Genomic DNA, 8,324 nt, shown 5'->3' on the forward strand with positions numbered 1-8,324 from the left:
TTATAGAATCAAAGCATAATAGTCTTTACTTTCCTGCTGAAATGAGGAGTATTAGTCTGTATGAGACAATGATATTTTTGTTACCATTTCTCAACTAGGCTGGAATTTTCAATGATACACTAAAATTAAAAAAAAAACATTATTTTAGCTGACACATTTCTGTGCTTCATCTTATCCACCTGTAAGAGAGATGCAAGTAACTCTGAGAACACATGTGCTGCCTGGTTTGTGCCAGAGAGCATCTCCTAAGCCAAATCTCCTAGACATAATTCCTGACTCACGAAGCAAAGCTGGGGCTGTTCTGAAATGCCAGCCTTACTGACTATGCCATCTTGCCCATGCACCTGTACTGCTTTCAGGCAGCATTTCTGGATGGTATTGCAATTTGCTGTGTGAACATTGCAGCTTTCACTCTAGGCTGTGTAAACATAGTGCCTCTGCACCGAAGAGCTGCCTTTTGAACATTTTAGAATAACATGACTCCTCTACTATTGAGCAGTACTTTAGTTTCTATTTTTAGCTGCCTTGTCGAGTCACTCTAAGGTATCAGAGGCAAAATACACTTGTTTCTGAATTTCCTTGTCCAACAGCAGGTGGGTGATCCAGATTCAGATGGAGAAAGCTAAACAGAGGTGCCTAAAATGTAGGTGTTTACAGATGAGCTAAGCTTCTACAGCCAGCTTATACTCAGTAGTATAGTGCTCAGTAGTATCTAGTGCTCAATTCACTTTCTCTCTCCTAAACACCTACTGCAAGCAAAGCACCACAGCATATCCAAGGCAACCACACGAAGTCACCAAATAATAATAAAAAAATCGTCCTATGAGACCCCTGCTTTCTTCTAGAGGGGCAGCTGAATGCCAGGCAGGATGTCCCACAGTATTAATATAGGCTATATCTAGGTTTCTGTAATTGAAACTGTCAGGCTTAGAAAAATTTACAGCTGCTAAAATATGAAAATCTGCTTTAAGGTGAATGCCTTTTTGGATTCTAGGTTAGTTACAATGTTGAGACAAATATTGTGCCATTTGTTCAAAAGACTCTCATGTAAGGGGCCGATATGACAGGACCTATGCTAGACCTGTAGTCTCCTGAGCCTGGTAGATGAGCCGTGTGTACAATTTTACTAGACATTTATCTTTGAAAAATAGAATCCTGCCCCTATCCAATGTAGTCGAGGAACAGCTTAATTCAGCATCCAATGTTAGTTTAGCTGCTCAAGGACAAAATGTTTATAGGTAATGCCCTGAAGAGGAATAGATCTCCATAAGTCTTTTTTTTTCACACTTGAAACAAATAATGTGTATGAATGCCTTTGAAGTCATATGACATCTCAAATAGTGCTAAATGAATACAAATATTCAAATGTTAAGAATATGGATGATAATCCCACTATTTCAGTGATCATGAGTTTAATTTTACTCACTCTGTCCTTTTTTTTTTTTCTTTTTTTTTTCTTTTTGGCGGGGACGGTACAAACTCATTAGGCAGCCATAGAGGAAGAAAATGGAGGATTTGCACATCTTCCTAACAAAACACAAATAGTAACATTAAGAATATTCACTGTCAACCCACCTTTTACCAAGACATTCTGTCACAAGGATTCTTCATTGCATCCAATTTCTTTTTACACAGTTTTGCATCTGCTTTAAGGACAAGGTTTAAACTCCTGTTACAGAATCCTGTGAAAGATGTGAATAAAAGCATTTTCAGGCCAAAAACCTTGTAGAATGAGAATGGACTCACAAAGATTAACTTTCCACTGGTCTAGTTCTTCAAAACAATTAAAGATATATTCTTTTCTGTTGTCCGTTACTTCTGAATTCTGTCTTACGCAGTGAACAAAGAACAGTCACACTATTATCACACAATATCATCACAGAGAAACAAATGAAAGGTTAGGCTGAATAAGATAAGATAAGATATTTTGATTGAGTTGCAGTCTTCATCTATAAGGGTGATTTAAACTGTATTCAGGAAAGTTCCTGATTGCTGCTTCATTTTCTGTGTTAGATATCTCTACAGAGTGAAAAACTCACAGACAAATATACGCAGATACATGTAAGACTAACACTTGTTTCCACAGATAGTTATGAGTAAGAATAATTGTATATATTCAGTTTGTTTCTTCTTGAAGGATCATAAGATTAGGAACACAAAGGGGAGGAATCATGCAAGAATTCCAGTCAATATTTGATCATGTTTCAGTCAAAGATAAACAAAATTCACAAATCCTGAGGAAAATATAGGAAAATAAAAATTGGGGAATTTTAATTTAAAGAACGGGTGTCATTATTTAAAGTGCTCTTCCAACTTTGTTGTCTGAATTCTGTTCAGAAATCAGATGCAAGGTGTTCTTGAATTGTAGCTTTTTCCCTTGAATATTGCCCAAACATGGTAAATCAAGCACAAAACAAGGTACAGTGGATATATATGACTTTGTGGTTAGTTTGCTTCAAGGAATACTGATTGAAGCTAAGCAAAGAGCCCTAGGCAGCTTCAGTTTTCACTTATCTTCTGTCAAAGACAGCATTGTTCCCTCAAGCCCATATTAAATGAATATATATTATTAATTCATACTTTTTTTTTTCTTAACATGGTATTTATGACACTTCTGGGATCCAAGACAGTGAGAAAAGAAAGAAGGATCCATAATATCTTTCACAGTCTAAAAGACATAGCTGTATATCTCCCAAATATCGTTCAGGTAATTTCTTTCTGTTCTCTTTTCTCTGTTTGAGTCTTTCTGAATCACTGTAAGAATAAGCTGACTTTCATTATAGTTGACCTGTATTCCTAAGTATGATGTTTTATTGCTTATAATACCCATAAGATACTGTAATGAACAGTTAAAAGAGGAGACATTGCAGTTTTGCATTCCTCTAGATATTTTGCTAGACACCTGATCTGACAATTGCAAATATATTGCTCCAATTCTAAAACAATATTTTCCTTATCATTCACCACATAATACAAAATCATCTTGTTTTATTCCCAGTTCAACAAAGGTGTAACGAAGCCCAAACTATATAAACTTGTTGTATATATCACAGAATCACAGAATGGTTGAGGTTGGAAGGGACTTCTGGAGATCATCTAGTACAACCCCCCTGCTCCAGCAGGGACACCTAGAGCATGTGGCACAGGGTGGCATCATAGAATCATAGAATCATAGAATGCTTAAGGTTGGAAGGGACCTCTAGAGATCATCTAGTCCAACCCCCCTGCACACGCAGGGTCACCTAGAGCATGTGGCACAGGACTGCGTCCAAGAGGGTTTTGAAGATGTCCAGAGAAGGACACTCCACAACCTCTCTGGGCAGCCTGTTCCAGGGCTCTGTCACCCTTACAGTAAAGAAGTTCTTCCTCACATGGAAATGGAACTTTTGTGTTTCAGCTTACACCCATTACCGTTTGTCCTGTAACAGGCTGCTACCGAGAAGAGCCTGGCCCCATTCTCCCTAGTCTGTGATCCTTCCCTTCCCTTCCCTTCCCTTCCCTTCCCTTCCCTTCCCTTCCCTTCCCTTCCCTTCCTTTCCCATTCCTTTCCATGCTGTGTAAACTAAGAGATCTGAGTCTTATACAGGAATGTTTTCTAATTATATTTTCATTCAGATGAAGTGAATCCCAGATACCAAAGTCTTTCAGAAGCTAGCACCTAGTGTCTTTTGCCCTTAAGAAGGAACACACTACTTCTGTGTACCTCTAAAACTCAATGGAGACACCTGAACAAGCAGTACATCAAAGAACTGACAAGCAATGAGTAATAGTTTGTTGCAGTTTCCTCACAAAACTTTATCAAGAAAGGAACATATATGCATATGTGAGATATAAGTTGCAAACACAGGAAGTCAGCTTGTTCAAGCATATGAAAATGAAAGATTTCAGGAAAAAAAAAGAAAGCGTATTTTTTTAGGTTCACTTACTGGTTTTCCTATTTCTGAATATGCACTACACATTCAAAATACTTCTGTCCAGCTGTACTTAACATTATAAATATTAACTATAAAGACACTATATCTTTTAATATAAACTGTGTAAATCTCTTAACAAGCATGAATTATTCACGAATGAGAGAACATTTCACCATCTTACCATTTTTTCAGTATATTCAACAAGTAGTGTTTTTTCCATTTTCTTTGAAATAGTCTGCAGATTAATAGATAAAAAAGTGTTTTTAAGTGTTTTTATCAAAGATTATTTCAGGCTGGATGAATATTTAAACAATTTGCATTCATAGTCATAAAAAATCAAGTCAGATATACATGCTGAAAGGTAGAAAACCATTTGATACACATTATAGATATGACACAGAGTCTCCCAGGTTTTTACCAAGGATTTACACAGGTTCTTACAGAGGTCATGTGGGATGCATGATGGCCTGTCACATGTTGGTGCATGTTGGTATATGGGAATCTGAACTGAGCCTTTAGTTCGGTACAGAGATAGAATAGTAGGTAACTAGACAGATTTAAAACCAGGAGATACTCAGGAGATAATCATTCCCAGAAGAAAAAAAAACACACACATATATATATACATATATATACATATATATACATATATATATATAAATTCCTGACAATTCCTGAAATCAAGCAGACAACTGAGGAAAGAAAAAGACTGCTGTGCTGTCTTTGACCCCTCCATTTACTAACCAGCTGCACACTTTGTGAACCTGGAAAATAATTCCTCCAGGCAGCGACCTGCAGGATAATGACCCAGTGACAGTCCTTGCAAAGCAAGGACTACATGACATAGATTTCTGGTAAACTTCAAAACTCTGTTTGCCAGCTACATTGCTACTAATTTCTTATGTGCAATAAACCAGATTGATAAAGTAGTGCTGTGATACATTCCCACTGTTCTCAGCTTTCTTCCGTATTGAAATCCTTTGTACAAGAGAAATAGGTTAATGTTGTGTTAAACAGATAACACATTTAAAATATGGCATATTTGTTCCTTGTGACAATGACAGTATATTGCCCTATGTTTTGAATAATGAAATCAAGGTAGTTTCAAAAGGATAGTAGCATTTATTGTACAACATGCAGCACTGAAAAATAACTTGTTTTAGAAGTTTTATGACTTTTTTTCTTCCTATGAAATACAGTGCTTTTTTTTTTTGAAATATCATATTTTAATTTCCTATCTTCTTCCTTTCTTTTTCCTCTTTCAAAACAAGCAGAGCTATAGACAACTCAGCCTGACAATAATGTACTTCTGTTTATCAGCCAACAGAGGGAACACTCTGGGCATCCTGCAAGATAACAGGATGGATAAAATGTTACTATCAGGACACCTACACAATGAATGCTTTCTTTTCAGTGCTTTGTTACGGTAAACTATTATGGATGACCTACTTTCTTTATCTTCTCCAATAATGTAGAAGAGTATCAGATCCAACAAAGCTACCAATTTCGTCTGTAATTTCCAGTTTAGAAAATAGCTGTATCCCCAAGGAAAAATTGTGTATCAGATTCCCATCTCTAGCTGCATAATGCTAGATAACCAAGACCTTATAAAAAAACTTGAAACCTAACAGCTTATTTTCAGAATAATACAAGTGTTTCAAGACTTACATGAATTCTCTGTCTAAGAAATGAAGTTTAAATACCATAATTGAGACTTCTTGAAATGGACCTTTGCAAGCTTAGTTAAAAAAATACTTACTCTGTCAAAATATTTCAGTGAAATTAATTGTTTAAATCTTTATGAAGTAACAAAGATGAACAAAGAACAAGAGTTAGGTTTCCTTTCTTCTTTTTGATAGTAATTTAATTCCTGCTTGGTGTTGTATAAAATAAAAAATTCTGACTTTCTTACATTACATTTGATGTCTCAATTACTGTGTCCTAGAAAATGTTCCTTCTTTTGCATACTTTGAAATTAACATTCAGGAAACCTCTGCCTGATGAACATATGAACACTGGTTTAGGATTGGCCCAAGAGTTCTAAGAAAACACTCAAAGATGCACAGAGAAGACTGAAAAAATCTATAATGAAAGATAATTGCATATTGAGTTTGTTGATTTTGATGGCTGTGGACAAACAGTTAACTTGCCTGGAAAACAGGAGATACTAATACAGGCGATTATACTTGAGCACATGATACAGAAAGATATATATATATAAATATGGCCTACAGCAGAGAGTTCATATCTTCATTTAAATTCCTGTGAAGTTCAAAGGTGTTAGATTATATTATGGTCCGGATTCCTGAGCAATTGCTTGCTGCAATTGCTGCTGTTCAACCTAGACTTTTAGTCTGGGTCTCTGACAAACAGCAATATAAAAAAAGATTAATTATTCTAAACACAACCATCATTAATTTATACATAACTCCACTTTCGAATCCTGCTATTATTATTATTCATACCCTGTTTTGGTTGTTAGGATTCAGTTCCTTAAGCTGTTTAAGCTTTTTCCAGTATTCTCCCCTCCCTTTCCCCTAAGGGGAAACCCTTAGAAATTAAATAGGGAATACCCTGTTTTTTATACTATTATTTCTCCAAGAGGTGTTATTACCACCTAAGACTGACTACTGAAACACATGAAATTGGAATTGTTATCCACATGGAAAAAGAAGCAAGAATAAATAAAGACCTCCACAGATTATTTGATATGAATGAATACAGTGGGATTTAATATAATGGAATGTTCAGAATTATCTTCATAGAGATAATTCAATATCTTCTGCATATTTGTTTCAGAAAGGTCATTATTTCTTATTATGTTCTAAAGATAATTCTAGAAAGAATTCTTCTTTTACTGAACTCCCCTAAGAATTGCATTAAATAAGTAATTCCTTGAAAACATAATTAAATTATGTCATAAGCACAGCCTGTTGTGGACCTGACCCTAGCTCTCTCCTGAAGACTAATACAACTCATAAGAGGATTTTATACTTTGCAAAATGGAGAGGATGAGGTGTTGTTTAGCCAAATTTCATCTTAGCAATTATGGAATTAATTTATTAACATATGTTTTTAAAAGTATATGACCCTTAAGGTATTTAATGAAACAGAGCTATAGTGCCCATCACATGTTGTTGCAGAGCAGGAATTCATAGATACCTGATAGTAAACCAAATAATTTTTCAGTATTAACATTATAAAGTGGACATATTTTAAATCTTCTAAATCTTCTAAATCAAATTTTAAATCTTCTAACATTTTTTCCTCGGATTTTAACAGTAAGACATTATCTTCATCACACAGCTGTAGAAACAGATTGTTTGGTTGCTGCACTCAAGTTATTGTTTATCTATTACTCAAGCATTTGTTGACAGAGGGCCTCCTCAGCAATTTAGTAGACAATACCAAACTGGATGGTGTGGCCGACACTCCAGAGGGCTGTGCTGCCATTCAGAGGAACCTCAACAGGTTGGAGAGTTGGGCAGAGAGGAACCTCATGAGGTTCAACAAGGAGAAGTGCAGGGTCCTGCACCTGGGGAGGAATAACCCCAGGCACCAGGACAGACTAGGGGCTGACCTGCTGGAAAGCAGCTCCACAGCTGCTTTGGGATTTGGGGGTTCTGGCTGACAGAATGGCGGCCAAGATCGTCAATGGGACCCTGGCCTGCATCAGGAGGACTGTTCCCAGCAGGTCGAGGGAGGTGATCCTGCCCCTCTTCTCAGCTCTGGTGAGGCCGTACCTGGAGTTCTAGGCTCCTCAGGACAAGAGTACAAGATGTGGAGCTTCTAGAGAGGGTCTAGCGTGGAGTGCCAAAGATGATTAAGGGACTGAAGCATTTGTCGTATGAGGAAAGACTAAAAGTGAGCTGGGCCTGTTTCGGCTGGAGAAGAAAAGATTGAGAGAGGATCTTATCGACATGCACAAACATCTGAGGGGAGAATGTGAAGAAAATGTGACCAAACTCTTCTTGATGGTGGAGGGGTAATGGGTACAAATTGAAACACAGGAAGTTCCATTTCCATGCAAGGAAGAACTTCTTTCCTGTGAGGGTGACAGAGCCCTGGAACAGCCTGCCCAGAGAGGTTGTGGAGTCTCCTTCAAAACCTACCTGGATGCAACCCTGTGCCACATGCTCTAGGTGTCCCTGTTTGAGCAGGGAGATTGGACTAGATGATCTCTAGAGGTCCCTTCCAAACTCAACCATTCTATAATCCTGTGTAGCTAAACTATTACTCTCAAAAGCAGACTAATCATGTCCATACCACAGAAAATTTGACCTTTGGATCTCTGTTAGAGTTTAGTTGGAGAGTGCAAAATTAATAAGAAAGCAATCCCCAAACTAACTCAAACATAATTTGTTGGAAATGAACCATTTAGTCATACTTTTGATGAACAGGACTTGTCTT

Source organism: Tinamus guttatus, unplaced genomic scaffold, assembly GCF_059628265.1.
Source record: "Tinamus guttatus ecotype Peru unplaced genomic scaffold, ASM5962826v1 Tinamus_guttatus_pri_ptg000668l, whole genome shotgun sequence".
NCBI lineage: Eukaryota > Metazoa > Chordata > Aves > Tinamiformes > Tinamidae > Tinamus > Tinamus guttatus.